Consider the following 15,811-nt stretch of genomic DNA (forward strand, 5'->3'; position numbering starts at 1 on the left):
TTCCATCATGAACATGGTAGTGTTCCTATAAAACTTTACAAAAAATAAAAATTGGCCCCATGAGTCATAATTTACTGTTCTCAATTGTTGCATACTATTTGCATAAAAATATGCTATACTCAAACCATTTACCTGGTTAACCATGTCCATTTTTTACTATTAGACACTATTAGGATTATTCTTACAGCAATAACCATGCACATGTATGAGTAGTTCTGTAGAAAGTGAAATTATTAGACCAAAGGTGTACATATATCAGTTTCAAATATTTGTTTACTGTTGTTGTTAGTTGCTGTTGAGTCAATTATGACTCATGGTGACCCCATGTGTGCAGAGTAGATTTTTCAAGAGTAGATCACCAGGCCTGTCTTCCACAGCCAAATTCCTCCAAAGACCTTTACTGACATAGTTCCCCAAACAGTGTATTAGAATGGGCTTTTCTATACCCCTGCCAACACTGACTATTAATCATTTACTTTTATTTTTACCAGTATTATGTGTAAGCTAATGTGTTTCCCCTTTTTTTCATTTTGCAATTCTTAATGATTTATGAGGCTTGAGAGAACTACCTTCCTTCTTTCATACCTGAATGTAGAATAAATTAAGAGGTAGAGGCAAGAGTCAGGAATCCTGAGGGGGAATATTGCCTATATAAGCTGTTAAACTGTTGGACAGGTTGGCCTATATCTGTGGTAACAATGCTTTTCTTAATGGTCTATCCCAAGGAGCTCGATTAAGTTTCCCCATTCTTGTCACAGACAGAATTGGAAAACCACAGACCTTCAGGGACTGGGAACTTCCTCTTGGAAAACACATGGAGAAGCAGAGAATTTGTGATTCATAAGTCAGAGCCCAAAAGGAAAGAGAAAGTGGCTGAACTTCACACTTCTAATTCCTTTCTGCTAAACTCACCAGTTAGAGCAGTCCCTGGTAAAGGATAGAAGACTGGCCAGTAGTGCTACTCAGGAAGTCCTTCCACCTGGAAACATGAGGAGGAAGCCAGTGTCCTCCCTCAACACTCTAGGTCCAGACTTGGTTGAGGCTGAACATCTTTTCATGGCCATTTAGGTTTTTTGGTGTGAAAACTGATTGTTCTTATCCTTTGTCCATTTCAAAAAAGTTGATTTATTCATAGTTTTATTTATTTATTTTTTTTTGCAGGAATGCTTCATATTATTTTGAGTGTTATTCTTTATTATTTTTTATAATGATTTCCAAAATACCATTGCTTGTAAGGCACCATTATTCTATATAGTCCTAACTGGATTAAAAACACAGTTCCTACATTAAAAAAGAAGAACTCAACTCAATAACTTAGCTCTATAACGTAAAGAACTAGTAAAAAAAAAGTAAGACCACAGCTACAAGAAGGAAGGAAATAAAGATCAGAGCAGAAATAAATGAAATCAAGAATAGATAAACAAGAGTGAATTAATAAAACTAGAAGTTGGTTCTTTGAAAAGACCAATAAATCCAACGAACCTTTAGCTAGACTGACAAAAATTGAGAGAAAATGCAGATAATTTCCATCAGAAATGAAAGTGGGAACATTACAACTTAAAACTGATCTGATTAAAAGAATCATAAAATAATACTATGGAAAGTTATACACCAAAAAAAAAAAAAAAAAAAAAGATAATTTGGGTGAAATGGACAAATTCCTAGAAACACATAAATTACCTAAATTGTCAAACCCAAACCAACTGCCATCGAGTCTATTTTGGCGAATGAGAAGAACAGCCCCATGGGGCTTCCAAGGCTATAAATATTTATGGAAGCAGACTGCCACATCTTTCTCCCCAAAGTGGCTGGTGGGTTTAAACCACCAACTTTTGGTTAGCAGCCAAGTTCTTTAACCACTATGCCACCAGGGCTCTTAATTGACTCAAGAAGAAATTAAAAATCTCAACAGATCCACACCAAGAAAAGAGACTGGATTAGTAATCAAAACCCTTCAAAGAAAGAAACAAACAAAAATTCCTGAGCCAGATGGCTTCACTAGTGAATTCTACCAGTTTTTTTTTTTAAAAATTGACAACATTCTTTCTTAAACTTTTTTTTTTTCAGGAAAGAGAAGAGAGAACACTTCTAATTAATTCTATGAAGCCTGCATTGTCCCAAGGACAGGATAATTTCTTGTCAGTGTTTCTTTTTAATATAGATGCAAAATATCCGAACAAAATACTAGCAAACCAAACCCAGCACCATATTAAAACCATTACTCACTATGACTTGAGGAACACTGGTGGTACTCCAGTTAAAGTGCTTGTCTGTTAACTGAAAGTTCAGCAGTTCAAAACCACCAGCTGCTCCACAGGAGAATGACATGACAGTCTGCTTCTATAAATATTCACAGCTTTGTAAACCCTATGGGGCAGTTCTACTCTGTCCTATAGGTTCTTTATGAGTTAGAATCCACTTAATGGTAATGGGTTTATTTTTTGGGTTTACACCACAATCAAGTGCAGTTTATTGAAGGAATGCAAGAGTGATTCAACATTTAAAATCTATCTATTTAATATACTACATGAATTAAACAGAGTAAAAGAAACAATCACTTCAATCAATGCAAAAAAGGCATTTGACAAAATCTAACACCCTTTCTTGTTAAAACACATGACAATTTAGAAATAGAAGGGAAACTGTTCAATATAGGACAGTTATGAAAACCCTATAGCTAACATCATACACAATGGAGAAAAATTAAGAGCTTCCTCTTAAGATCAGGGATAAGACAAAGATGTCTTTGTCTGCTCTTCAATATTGTATTGGAAGTCCTAGCCAGAGCAATAAGGCAAGAAAAAGAAAGAAAATGTATCCAAATCAGGAAGGAAGAAATAAATTATCCCTATTTACGAATAACAAGATTCTACATATAGAAAATTTCAAATAATCAACAAGAAACTTCTAATAAATGAATACATCAAAGTAGCAGGATATAAGGCAAACACACAAAAAATAAAATTGGTTGAGTTTCTATACACCAGCAATGAGCAATCTGAAAAGGAAATTAAGAAAACAATTCTTTTTATAATAGTATCTGAAAGAATAAAGTACCAGGGAGGAGAAAGACATACACTGAAAACTTTAAGACATTGTACAAAGAAACTAAAAATACCTAAATAAATGGAAAAGGTCATGTTCATTAATTGGAAGATTTAATATTGTTAAGATGTCAATAGTATCCAAAGAAATTTATAGATTCAATGCAATCTCAAAAATTCCAGTAACTTTCTTTGCAGAAATGGAAAAGCCATTACTCAAACTTATATGGAATTTCAATGAGTCCCAAATAGCCAAAGAAATTTTGAAAAAGAAAAACAAAGTAGGAGAACTCATACTTCCTGATTTCAAAACATACTATAAAGCTACAGTAACCCAAACAGCCTGGAATAATAATAGACTACTGGGATAGAATCGAGGGTGCAAAAATAAACCTGTACATCTATGGCCAACTAATTTTCAAAAAGAGAGCTAAATCTATCTAATGCGGAATGAATATTGTTTTCAATAAATGGTGCTGGGACAATTTGATCTCCACCTGCAAAAGAATGAAGCTGATAATAAAAATTAACTTGAAATGGTCAAAGACCTAAATATAAGAACAAAAATTATAAAACTCTTAAAACAAAACATAGGAGTAATGTTTCAGGACCTAGTTTTCAATAGTAGATCTTTAGATATGTCACCAAAAGCAAGACAAACAAAAGACAAAATGAATAAATTGAATTTCATTAAAATTAGAACAATATTTGTGCATTGAAGGACTTGATGAACAAAGTGGAATGGCAACCTACAGAGAAAATATTGATAAGAACATATCTGATGTTGTGTGCTGTTGAGTTGATTCCACTTCATAGCAACTCTATGTGACAGAGCAGAACATCCCCATAGAATTTTCTTGGCAGTAATCTTTATGAAAGCAGATTGCTAGGTCTTTCTTCTGTGGAGCCACTTGTGGGTTTGAACCACCAACTTTTGGGTTAGCAGCTGAGTTTTTAACCATTAGCACCACCAAAACCTAGTGCCATCAAGTCAACTCCAACTCCTAGCAACCCTATAGGACTGAGTAAAACTGCCCCCATAGGGCTTCCAAGGCTGTAAATTTTACAGAAACAGACTGCCACATCTTTCTCCCTGGAGTTGCTGGTGGATGGAAACCACCATTTTGTTTGCATCCAAGTGCTTTAACTACTGCACAACCAGAGCTCTTTATAGATCTGATAAGGGTTTACAGTCCAGAGTATATAAACAAAACTTCTTACCATTCAACAACCAAAACACAAACAACTCAATTAAAAAATAGGCAAAGGACTTGAATAGACACTTATCCAAAGAAGATATGCAGATGTCCAATAAGCCTGTGAAAAGATGCTCAACATTATTAGTAATTAGGGAAATGAAAATCAGAACCACAATGAGATACCACTTCACACCCATTAGAATGGCTGTTACCAGAAAAATGGAAAATAAAAAGTTGATAATGATATGGAAAAATTAAAACCCTCATGCACTGTAGTGGGATTGCAAAATGATGCAGTAACTGTAGAAAACAGTATGGTTGTTAAACATACAACTACCATATGGCCCAGCCATTCCACTCCTAAGTATATCCCCAAAAGAATTAAAAGCAGGGACTCAAGCAAATCGTTGTACATTGATGTTTATCGCAGCATTATTTGCAATAGCCAAAAGATAGAAATAACCCAAATGGCCTTCAACAGATGAATGGGTAAATAAAATGTAATATATACATACAATTTAATATTATTTAAACGTTGAAATCAATGAAATTTTGATACATACTAATACACAGATGGACCTTGAAAACATTAAGCTGAGTGAAATCAGTCAGACATAAAAGGGAAACTATTATATATATTATATGAAATACGGGAGCTCTGGTAGCATAGTGCCTAAGGCTGGCAGTTCAAACCCACCAGCCACTCCTCGGAAGGAAGGTTGGGCAATCTACTTCCATAGTGATACTGCCTCAGAAACCCAATGAGGGGTCACTATGATTTGGGTCCTACTCGATGGCACATAACAACAACAACAACAACATATGAAATACACAGAATAGGCAAATGCATAAAGACTAAAGACTATTAGTGGTTACCATGGGCAAGTGCAAAGGGAAAATGGGGAAGTATTGCTGAGTTTCTGTTAAAGTTGATGACAAATTTGGAAAAGGACAGTGGGTGATGGTCTTATAGCATGAAGAATGCAAACAATGTAACTGAATATCACACATAAAAATGATTGAACTAGCAACTATTTTGTTACACATATATTTTACCACAATTAAAAAAAATAAACACTGTTACATAAACTGTAACATGGTGAGTTCTTATCATTTAGAGTTTTGATTTTATATGTATTAAAAGAGCTCATTTAGATTTTTTTTTAGTGAGAATTTTATCATATCACTTTTTATATTCTTAAAAGGGAAAACATAAGCAAAATAGATTGGCTAAGGTATTCTCAAAAACATTTTATATTCTGAATGTGTCTCTTTGGACTCTGTTAAAGATTTGCTGTATTTGTTTTTTCCACATTGTATATCATCCTCTATGCCACCAAAAACATAGGAGAAGCCAGATTTCTTAAAAGAGTACTCCAGTACTATCTTTAGAATTTTCTTCCAAGTCATAGCCACCAATTGTCAAAGTTTTGATGCCAGCACTTTCTTGTACTTACCAATAAATGGAAGATTTCTGATTAAAATAAAAAAAACAACAACACTGAGACTCATATTCCTCCTTCAATAGTTCTTCAAAGGATCATTGACTGAAATGTTTAGAAGTTGCACTTTTCCAGTTATACCACAAGGAATTATCAACCAAATCTGAGCATGTGCAGACAATGGAAACACATTACAATTGCTGCCTAGCTGACAGCAAAGGAAAGACATCATTGATTGTAAAACAAATGTTGATGTCAGATATGCTAAAATTTGAAGAAATGATCCTGTTTCAACTGGTGAGTTATAGTGTTTTTTCCCAGTGTGTCACACATCTTTTAACTCTAACTGATTGATGCTGTAGGGAAGAATAGAAAATTGTTCACCATTTTTCCAGAACTGGTAAGGGACCAGCAGTGACTGTGAGTGAACTGGAGCAACCTATATGTCACCAGTGTCCATGCAGGTTTATATCTTAAAAGTGCAAGAGCTGGCAGAAGTTCTTTACTTATGTCTTTAGAAAGAAAGAGACTAGCTGTTGTAAATTATCTAAGGAGTAAGTCTATGCCCAGAATTGCCAAACAATTCATCTTTCTTAAGTTGGAAATAGTAGCTGGAAAGAACTAGATACTTATTCTTAAGAAAGGGGTTGAGATTGAGAAAACCCGAAGATGATCTAGGGTTTGTGAAGGGAAGTGGCTGGTGTGAGAATAAGTCAAGAAGAGAGAAAAATCAGTTAGTTCAGCCCTATTAAAATCATTTCAAATAACACTCATTTTGAGCAAACACTAAGTGACAGGCATTGTGGTGAATATAAATAATCTGAAAGCAAGGGGGTGGTGTTAGGTGCCTCTGAGTTAGCCCCAGACTCATGGCAACCCCATGTACAGCAAGAAATATTGCAGGGTCTTGTGCCGTCTCCATGAAGGAAGGCTGGGAGATCGGCCCATTGTTTTCTACAGGGTTTTCATTGGCTTTTTTTTGTAAGTAGATTGCTAGGCCTTTCTTCCTAGTTTATCTTAGTCTGGAATCTTCTCAAAACCTGTTGAGCATCATAGCAACACTGACAGACAGCTGATGGCTGTATACTAAGTGCACAGTCTGGGAATCAACCCTATCTGTCATGCGGAAGGTGAGAATTCTACCACTGAACCACGAGTGCATTATTAAAGCACTGAAAGTAGATACCAATATTTCCATTTTACATATCAGGAAACAGATCTGGAGAATTTAAGTGATTGACCTAAGTCCATAGAGCTTTGTTGTTGTTGTTGTTATATGCCGTCGAGTCGGCCCCGACTCATAGCGACCCCTCCTTGGGTTTCTGAGGCAGTATCACTACGGAAGTAGGATTGCCCAACCTTCCTTCCGAGGAGTGGCTGGTGGATTTGAACCGCCAGCCTTCTGGTTAGCAGTCAAGTGCCTTAGCCACTATGCTACTAGAGCTCCTTCCATAGAGCTAGAAGATACAATGATGGCATTTGAATCTAGGGTTCTCTGGTTCAGACAATCATCCACCACCACACTTTTCTCTTTGCCACACTGGTCCTACAAGTTCCACATGTACAGTTCCTTTATTGACTTGATTTAGTTGATAATTCCTTGTGGTATAATGGGAAAAATACAACTCTTTTTTATGATTGCCTGAGTGGCTCCTTCTTTTTCCCCTCTAAGCTTGTGTTGTCCTGGAACTGGCCATTGCTGTATAGTGATATTTTACAGGGCTATGCAGCCCCTTCAGCTTGCCCAGCATCTAGTTAGTGAGACACAAAGCTTTATTCTCAAACCAGTCTTACCCACTCATGATGCTACTGTTACTTTGCTTTCTCCCCCCACCCCTACCCCAGTCTACCAGATTGGGCAATCTACTTCTTTAGTGATACCTCCTCAGAAACCCAAGGAGGGGTCACTATGAGTCGGATCTGACTCCGTAGCAGTGAATGAGTGAGTGTCAATGGCAAATTACCTGCTGAGTTTGGAATTTTTCTTCCTCATTAAGAAAACTGCTTCTCTCTGCTTCATAAGGAGGCCCAGTGTTTTCATGGGGGGAAAAATGTAGCTTATGAAGGAAACTTTCAAAAATGTGGTTACCTCATATAGTACCCCTACCATCTTTCAGTTTCCCATTTCTCTTTTTTAATGGTTTTGGCAGGTTTGAGGCATACTATGTGAAGTTTTTCTCATGTTTAGATTAGGGTAAAGGGATTTAGGGAGAATAACCGTAGAGATGAAATGCCATTCTCCACATCGTATCAAGGGTAAATGCAGTCGGTACAACTTAACACTCATTGTACTAACCTTGAACACTTGACTTAGATAGTGTTTGATAGATTTTTCCACCATAAAGTTATTTTCTCCCCCTCTTTCTTAGTCTACTTTTTAGTATCAAGTCATTAAGTACAGGGATGGAGAGTTAAGCTCCATGTCTTTGAGAGGGAGTGTCCGCATAACCTATTTGGAATTCTTTTGTATGAGAGATTTCTCTCTTCTCTCATTTGTTTAATTTGATCATTCATTTATATCAGTATGTTGCCATTGTTGGTTGCTGTTGAGTCTGACTCATGGCAATGCCATGTGTGCAGAGTAGAACTGCTCCACAGGGTTTTCAAGGCTATGAGCTTTTGGAAGCAGATCACTGGGCCTGTCTTCCTAGATGCCTCTGGGTGGTTTCAAACCACCAACTTTTTGGCTAGCAGTCAAACGTTAATGGTTCTGCCACCCAGGGACTCCTATATATGTATAGAAAAAAACCCAAACTCACTGCCATGGAGTACATGGACCCTTCCTTGGGTTTCCTAGGCAGTCTTATATATTCCCTGCCTGAGTGTTTCATCAACCATCATGGGCTCTGTGCTACCTGCTTATAAACTTATTTTAAATTTCTGGATCCAGCTTTTAACTGGAAGCTTTCCACTTTCTTCTGACTCCTACCTTTTCTGCCCTTTCTCTTACCTTTGTTTGTACATAAATCATTATTTTTTTTTTTCCAATCTTTTCATATGCTGCTTTTGATATTTTTCTCCACCATCATTTTGGTCTCTAGGACAATGCTGACACAGAGTTTCTCAGGAAAGCAATGTCTTCTCTCCAATCTCGGGGATTATCTTATGACGCTCTGAGCATGGTATCACTGTTGTTGTTGTTGTTGTTATGTGCCGTCAACTTGGACTCGACTCATAGCGGCCCCTCCTTGGGTTTCTGAGGCAGTATCACTATGGAAGTAGATTGCCCCATCTTCCTTCCGAGGAGTAGATGGTGGGCTTGAACCGCCAGCCTTCTGGTTAGCAGTCAAGGGCCTTAGGCACTATGCTATCACTAGGTGGTGCAAAAGGTTAATGTGCTCAGCTGAGTATTTCAAGTACACTCAGTGGTGCCTTAGAAGAAAGGCTTGGGGAGCTACTTCTAAAAAATCAGCCATTGAAAACCCTATGGAATACAGTTCTACTCTGGCATCCATAAGTTACCATGAGCAACTGGTTTTACACAGGAGGTAGGCAAATCTTTCACCATTTGACTTCATGTCAAAACCAAAAAACAAACCCACTGCCATAGAGTTATATCCGACTCATGGCGACCCTTCCTTGGGTTTCCCAGGTGGTATCACTAAGGAAGTAGATTGCCCAATCTTCCATCTGAAGAGTGACTGGTGAGTTTGAACCACCAGCCTTCTGGTTGTTGTTGTTGTTGTGTGCCGTCGAGTCGACCCCGACTCATAGCGACCCCTCCTTGGGTTTCTGAGGCAGTATCACTACGGAAGTGGGATTGCCCAACCTTCCTTCCAAGGAGTGGCTGGTGGGTTGAACCTCCAGCCTTCTGGTTAGCAGTCAAGTGCTTTAGCCATTATGCTACCAGAACTCCTGGTTAGTAGTCACAAATAATGAATTTGAATTTTCTTTTTGCGATGCATACTTTTCTCAAGTACAGCTATTTCAGTTTTGATTTTGAGAGAATGAGCTGTCCAGTGTCTTAGTTACTTTGTGTTGCTATAACAAAAAAATACAAGTGGGTGGCTTAAAGAACAGGAATTTATTTTTTCACAGTTCAGGAGGATAGAAGTCTGAATTCAGGGTGTGGACCTAAGAAGAGTCCTTTCTTGTTGGTAGTCCCTGGAGTTGTTTGGAGTTACTCGTTGGTCTTTGGCATCTGCCGTCCCACTGTGTATCTCTCTGTGTCTATTCTGATTTTTTTATATCCCAGATTCTATTAGGTTTAGGACACACCCCACTCTGGTATGGTCTAATTAATATAAAAAATAAAGTCCTACTTCCAAACAGGATCACATCCGCAGGTATAGAGGCCAGGACAGCAATATTGTTGTTGTTGTTGTTTGCCATCAAGCCTGACCTGACTCATAGCGGCCCCTCTTAGGGTTTCTGAGGCAGTATCACTATGGAAGTAGATTGCCCAACCTTCCTTGTGAGGAGTGGCTGGTGGGTTTGAACCACCAGCCTTCTGGTCAGCAGTCAAATACCTTAGGTAGGCACTATGCCACCAGAGCTCCCCTTGGACAGGAATATATATATATATGGGACAATTCAATCCATAACATCCACCCTTCATTCAATTCATAATGCTAAACTCTGAATTGTAACTATGTCATTACCATCTTTAAAATCTGTATGAATTTTGGCAATTATGGGCATAACTATTAAGTTCTCTAGATCTTTAGTAATGCTTTTGTTATTCAGCTGAGCTGTCTAGACTATCAAAAACATATCTAGGTTATTTGGTCCCTAAAGAAAAAGCTATTCATGCCACTCCTTGGAAAAAGAAAACTTTTCTCCTACTTTTAAGTAAATAATTTGCTAGTTTAGATCCTACTTGAAATTCTTGGCAATTCTTTCTCCATAAAGATGTTCTATTAAACTAGCACTAACTTTTTAATTAAAAATCTTTAACTTACTACTTTTTTGTGTGTGTGTGCATTCTATAGAAATCAAAAGGATGATTATGAAAACTATGGATTTAAGACATCAGTTTTATATTTACCCTTCATGTATGGTTTTAATAAAATTCTAAAGTTAGATTTTGACAACAGCTAAAAGTAACGTTCAGATATCTGTTTTGTATTTCTTTTTAAAATACTCTGAAGTCACATGTTAGGAAATGACCCATCAGATAAGGTTAGCTTTTGAATTTACATGCTACCTCAGGTTATATTTAGTGCTACTGGCTAAAGATTTCATCGATCTCCAGATCTCTCAACTTTGGTCAAATTTTTGGCAAGAATTTTTCTGTGTGCGTGATATTTGTTTCCTCTTGGCAAATTTCTAACATGGTGCTTTTAAAAATATATGTCTGTGATGTGATCTTCCATTCTTGCCCTGCACCATTTTATTTTTTGACACTAAAAAGTTAGTTTGTACCAGGCCTTCAGCTGAACAAAATATATGTTCATGTGTGTTGCTATATTTTGAGAGGTTGTCGTCTCTTTGGAGGGCATTTCTATTTGTGGATGAATGTACCTAAACTTACATATAGGAGATACTGGGAAAAGAAGAAAACTTGTAGTCTCATGAACCCATCCTTCATTTATCCACCATGTGTCTTCAACAAGACCAAGCAGAAATATTGGAACGGTTTTCAGCCTGATTCTTACCAAATAAGAGACTTGAAAAATCATTCTAAAAGGAGAAAAAAGCCAAATTTGAAAAAGTGGGGCACATTTGTTAATTTTTTCTGCCTGTTTGTATTTCAAATCCTAAAGAAAGCAAGTTATTTTTTTCCAATTTAAAAGTTTTCTGTTTAAAAGTCATTTGTGTTAACTTAGCTGGGTGTGGTTTTGAGTGGCTGGGCAGTTGGGTGTAGTTATTCCCCATGATGAAACTGGTAATCAACCCTGGTAGAATCTACTGTGAACAGATGAGTAGCTGCCTTAGGGATGTTGTCTGCTTCCAGTATATAAGAAGAATCTTTGAGAAAGGTCTCTGAGATTTTTGGCATGCTTGGACCCTGCATGTAGCTGAGTCTTCTTTCAGCAGCCTGCCATATTGTCTGCTGATCTTGGGACTGCCATGGTGCTTGATAATCTTAGGACTGTGCTATTTTACTCGTCAACCTTGAGTTTGTCAGGCTCAGCAGTCAGCAGCTGCCTAAGAGAAGCCTTCAGCTTCAGTGGGCCGGGAGCAAGAGGCAAAGCTGAAGCCCAAAATCGAGGGGTCTTCACCCAGCCCCTAATGCTGGCACTTCAAACTCATACTTCTAGCCTCCTAAACTGTAAGAGAATAAATCCCTGTGTGTTAAAGCCATGCATTTGTGGTATATTTGGTATAGCAGCACTAGAGAACCAGAACACTGTCTTACTGTAGTTAACAATTAGGTTACTGCAAGTTCTAAGTGAATGATCCTGACTACTGGAATCTGAGAGGTACCAAAGCATATTCTGCAATACTCATTTTATATACTTCATACACTTGCACTCTTGCATTAACACCAGATTTTAAACTCCGGTGATTTTAAAGTGTGATTACATTTTTAGGGCCAGTGTAGAAGCCACTGGCAACATATGACTGTTTAAATTAATTACAATTACATAAAATTAAAAATGCAATCCCTCAGTCACACTAGTCACATTTTCTGTACTCAGTAGTCATAGGTGGCTAGAGTTACTATGCTGGATAGTGCTGATAGAGACCATACATCCACATTATAACAGCACTTTTTTTTTCTTTTGACATGATTAATTAAGCACAATGTATTTTAGAGGAAGGCAATATATGTACATTTAAGCATAACTTGTTGGAATCTCAGCTTGGACATGCTGTGTTTCCCTCTATAAGTGGAAAAATATAGAAAGTTCTGATGGATATGAGTATCTTTACACAAAACATTGCTCTGGGTTAGCTTATCTTTCATATGACTTTGCCTTTCTTTTGCTGTAGAAAATATAGCTTTCTAATTAAAATACATTTTAACATTATTAGAAATTTGCTTAAATGCTGTTTTTCCCCTTCTACTTCTTCTTAAGAGCTGTCTTGTAAATAAATGTGCACCTTGGTCAGTACTGATGTTAGTTTTAAAAAACAGAATGATTAGGACTTTCCTATGATCTCTAATTGTGTGTTCTACTCTGCAGGATGTGAGAAGACAATCCTCGAGAAAAGCCTCCAATGTGATTTCCATATGGACTTCATGACCTTAAAAGAACCCCTCTGTCTTATAATGGTACAGATTTAAGTTCCATTTGGACCCACCTTTCAGCTATCACACTACACTCCAGAGCTGATTCACTGTGAAAAATCTCTTTGTCTTTGCAGCTGGGTCAAGCCTGGAGGATAACATAAGAAAATGCCTCAGCCTTATGGTTGAATTAGTTCTTTAGCTTTCAGAGTTAGATGTTCTTCCTGAGAGCTACAACAGTGTCTGCCTGAATGTAGTCATCTTAGGTAATGGGTGCACCGAGGTCAGAAAGGCTGAAACCTCAAGGAAAAGGCTGTGTTTGTTCTTATTAAACATGATCTGGCAGAGAAAATTGTAACGTTGTTTTATTGTGATAAAACTAATGGCACATGTGGATTAAAGTTAAGAGTATACATTCTCTGATCAAATTTAAGCATTTTTAAGGGTGTTTCACCTACATCTTAAGGAGCTCTGGTGGCGCAGTGAATAAGGCACTTGACTGCTAACCGGTAGGTCAGCAGTTCAAACCCACCAGCCGCTCGCGGAAGGAGGATAGGGCGATCCACTTGCATAAAGATTTACAGCCTCAAAAAACTAATGAGGGTCGGTATGAGTCAGAAACGACTCATCAGCAGTCAGCAGTGGGTTTTTTTTTTTTTTTTTTGAGTTATCCACAATTGAAAAAAAAAATCAGTTTGTCTGCTAAATGAGACGTAATTGAGAGTATTGAATTTTAAGATTTTGGGCATCTAGCAAGTTTTAGACGAAAGAGATGTGATTTGGAACCAGGATGCTTTTGCTACAAATGAGCTGAATAATCTTGGGCAAATCACTCCATTTCTCTGGTTTTCAAATTTCTTCTCTTAAAAGGAAGTAGGACTAAAATATTCCTCAGGACAGCTGCAGTTTCCTATCATTCCATACTGACATAATTTTATTGCACCCCTCAAACTATACTTAAATATTATATTTCAAGAATTTTAAAAAATTCCTTGCTCTATTGGAAAAATAAACACCATATCATTGGGTAAGTTATGTTGAACAATAACTGAAATTGTCTAAAAATATCCTTTCAACAAATATCTATGTCTTTGAGGAGCTTGCAGCCCATCAGGGTGATGGGACATAAACCCTTATCACCATATAGTGTGAGGCAATATGATCTGTGTTTCAAAGGTTGCTGCAGGAGATGTGGAGATGTGTTTTGTAAACTAATAAATAGCACAAGCAGTTAACATGCTCCTAAAGGTTGGAGATATGAGTCTACCCAGAGATACCTGGTAAGCTACTTCCAAAAAATCAGCTATTGGAAACCCTATAGAGCAGAGTTTTACTCTGAAACACGTGCGGCTACCATGAGTAGAGGTCAACTCAGTGGCAACTGTTTTGATTAATAGGCCATAGCAGATTATGTGAGAAATGTGTTGATGCAGCAAGGAGGACCAAGTGATAAAATTCTTAAATCTATTTTCCATATTTTTCTGTTAGTGGTTTTAGTGCCTAAATGAATTTATCTGCCTTCACAGACATTTGTATGTGTTCAGTTTGCTAGAGGATGGAGATATGGGTGTGTAGGACAATCTTGTTAAATAAATGCTATTCTATAGAATTTGATATTTTTAAAAATTGTGTCTGTTTTAAAAGTATTATAAATTATATTTCCTTTGCATCTTCTTCTAAGTCTATAAATAGTTATGCATCCCATTAAAGTCTAAGCTCACTATAATTCTCATTAGATTTTTCTCAAATACTGCTAAACAAAATTATAGTTGCATTTAAAATAGAACATAAATGTTCCCCTGTGGAAAAGGTGCATTGAATAAGATTGTACCTCTTCGTGGTTTATTTGTCTCAGTGATATTTCATCATCTGATATATATTTATTCATTATTTATTTCCCACTCTCTTCCCTCCATTGGAGTGTAACATGCATGAAGGCAAGGATTTTCATTTATTTTATTCAGTCTTTTATCCTCAGTAGGGAGCTCTGGTAGCATAGTGCCTAAGGCACTTGACTGCTAACCAGAAGGCTGGCGGTTCAAACCCACCAGCCACTCCTCGGAAGGAAGGTTGGGCAATCCTACTTCCGTAGTGATACTGCCTCGGAAACCCAAGGAGGGGTCGCTATGAGTTGGGACCGACTCGACGGCAAATAACAACAACAACAACATCCTCAGTAGCTAGAATATTGCCCAGCAAAGCCATTCACGTGATATCTGTTGAATGAATGAATGACAGTGTATTCTAATTTTAAAAGACTACCATTTAATATGGGAGCTCTGGTGGATAGTGCTTAAGGCATTGGCCTGCTAACCAAAAGGCTGGTGGTTCAAACCCACCAGCCACTCCTCAGAAGAAAGATTGGGCAGTATTTAAAAAGAAGCCCCAAACATGCAGTCTGCAAATATCTAGCATGAATTATCTCCTCTTCTGTTGCCATTGAGCTAATTCTTCTTCTTTTTTTAAATTTTTTATTTTAAGAGTATTTTACATTCAACATTATGTGTACATTTAGTTTCACTCCCCATTTACCATGCCCAACCCTAACCCAGTCTCCTCCCCTTCCTGTCTAGTAACACCCCCCCTTACCCCTCATAGTTATGTACTCCTGTGTGTCCTGCATTTCCTCCGTGTGAATGTTGCCCCTCTGGTGCCCTGTGGTCTATTGCTCCAAGGGATGCATTTCCATAGAGTATGTGGGTGCGTCACCCTGGGTTGAGTGGTCTGCATGTACATCTTGTTTACTATTGGGCTGAGAGCCAGCCCCTGGGAGTGAGCTTTATCCCAGGCTCAGAATGTATCCCAGGACCATAGTATTGGGGGTCTCATCAGACTCCATCTGACCAGTAATTCTGGTCCTTATTGAGTTTTTGTATTTTGTTCCATGTTTTTCCTCCCACTCTATCCAGGATCTCCAGATTTGATCCTTTCCTGAGTGATTGGCATTGGTAGCCAGGCACCATCTACTTCTTCTCGTCTCAAGGGCCATTGTGTCCTAGGGTTGATTGC

The sequence above is a fragment of the Orycteropus afer genome, unplaced genomic scaffold (genome assembly GCF_000298275.1).
Source record: "Orycteropus afer afer isolate SDZICR_OR568_19922 unplaced genomic scaffold, OryAfe1.0 scaffold00363, whole genome shotgun sequence".
NCBI classification, from domain to species: Eukaryota; Metazoa; Chordata; class Mammalia; order Tubulidentata; family Orycteropodidae; genus Orycteropus; species Orycteropus afer.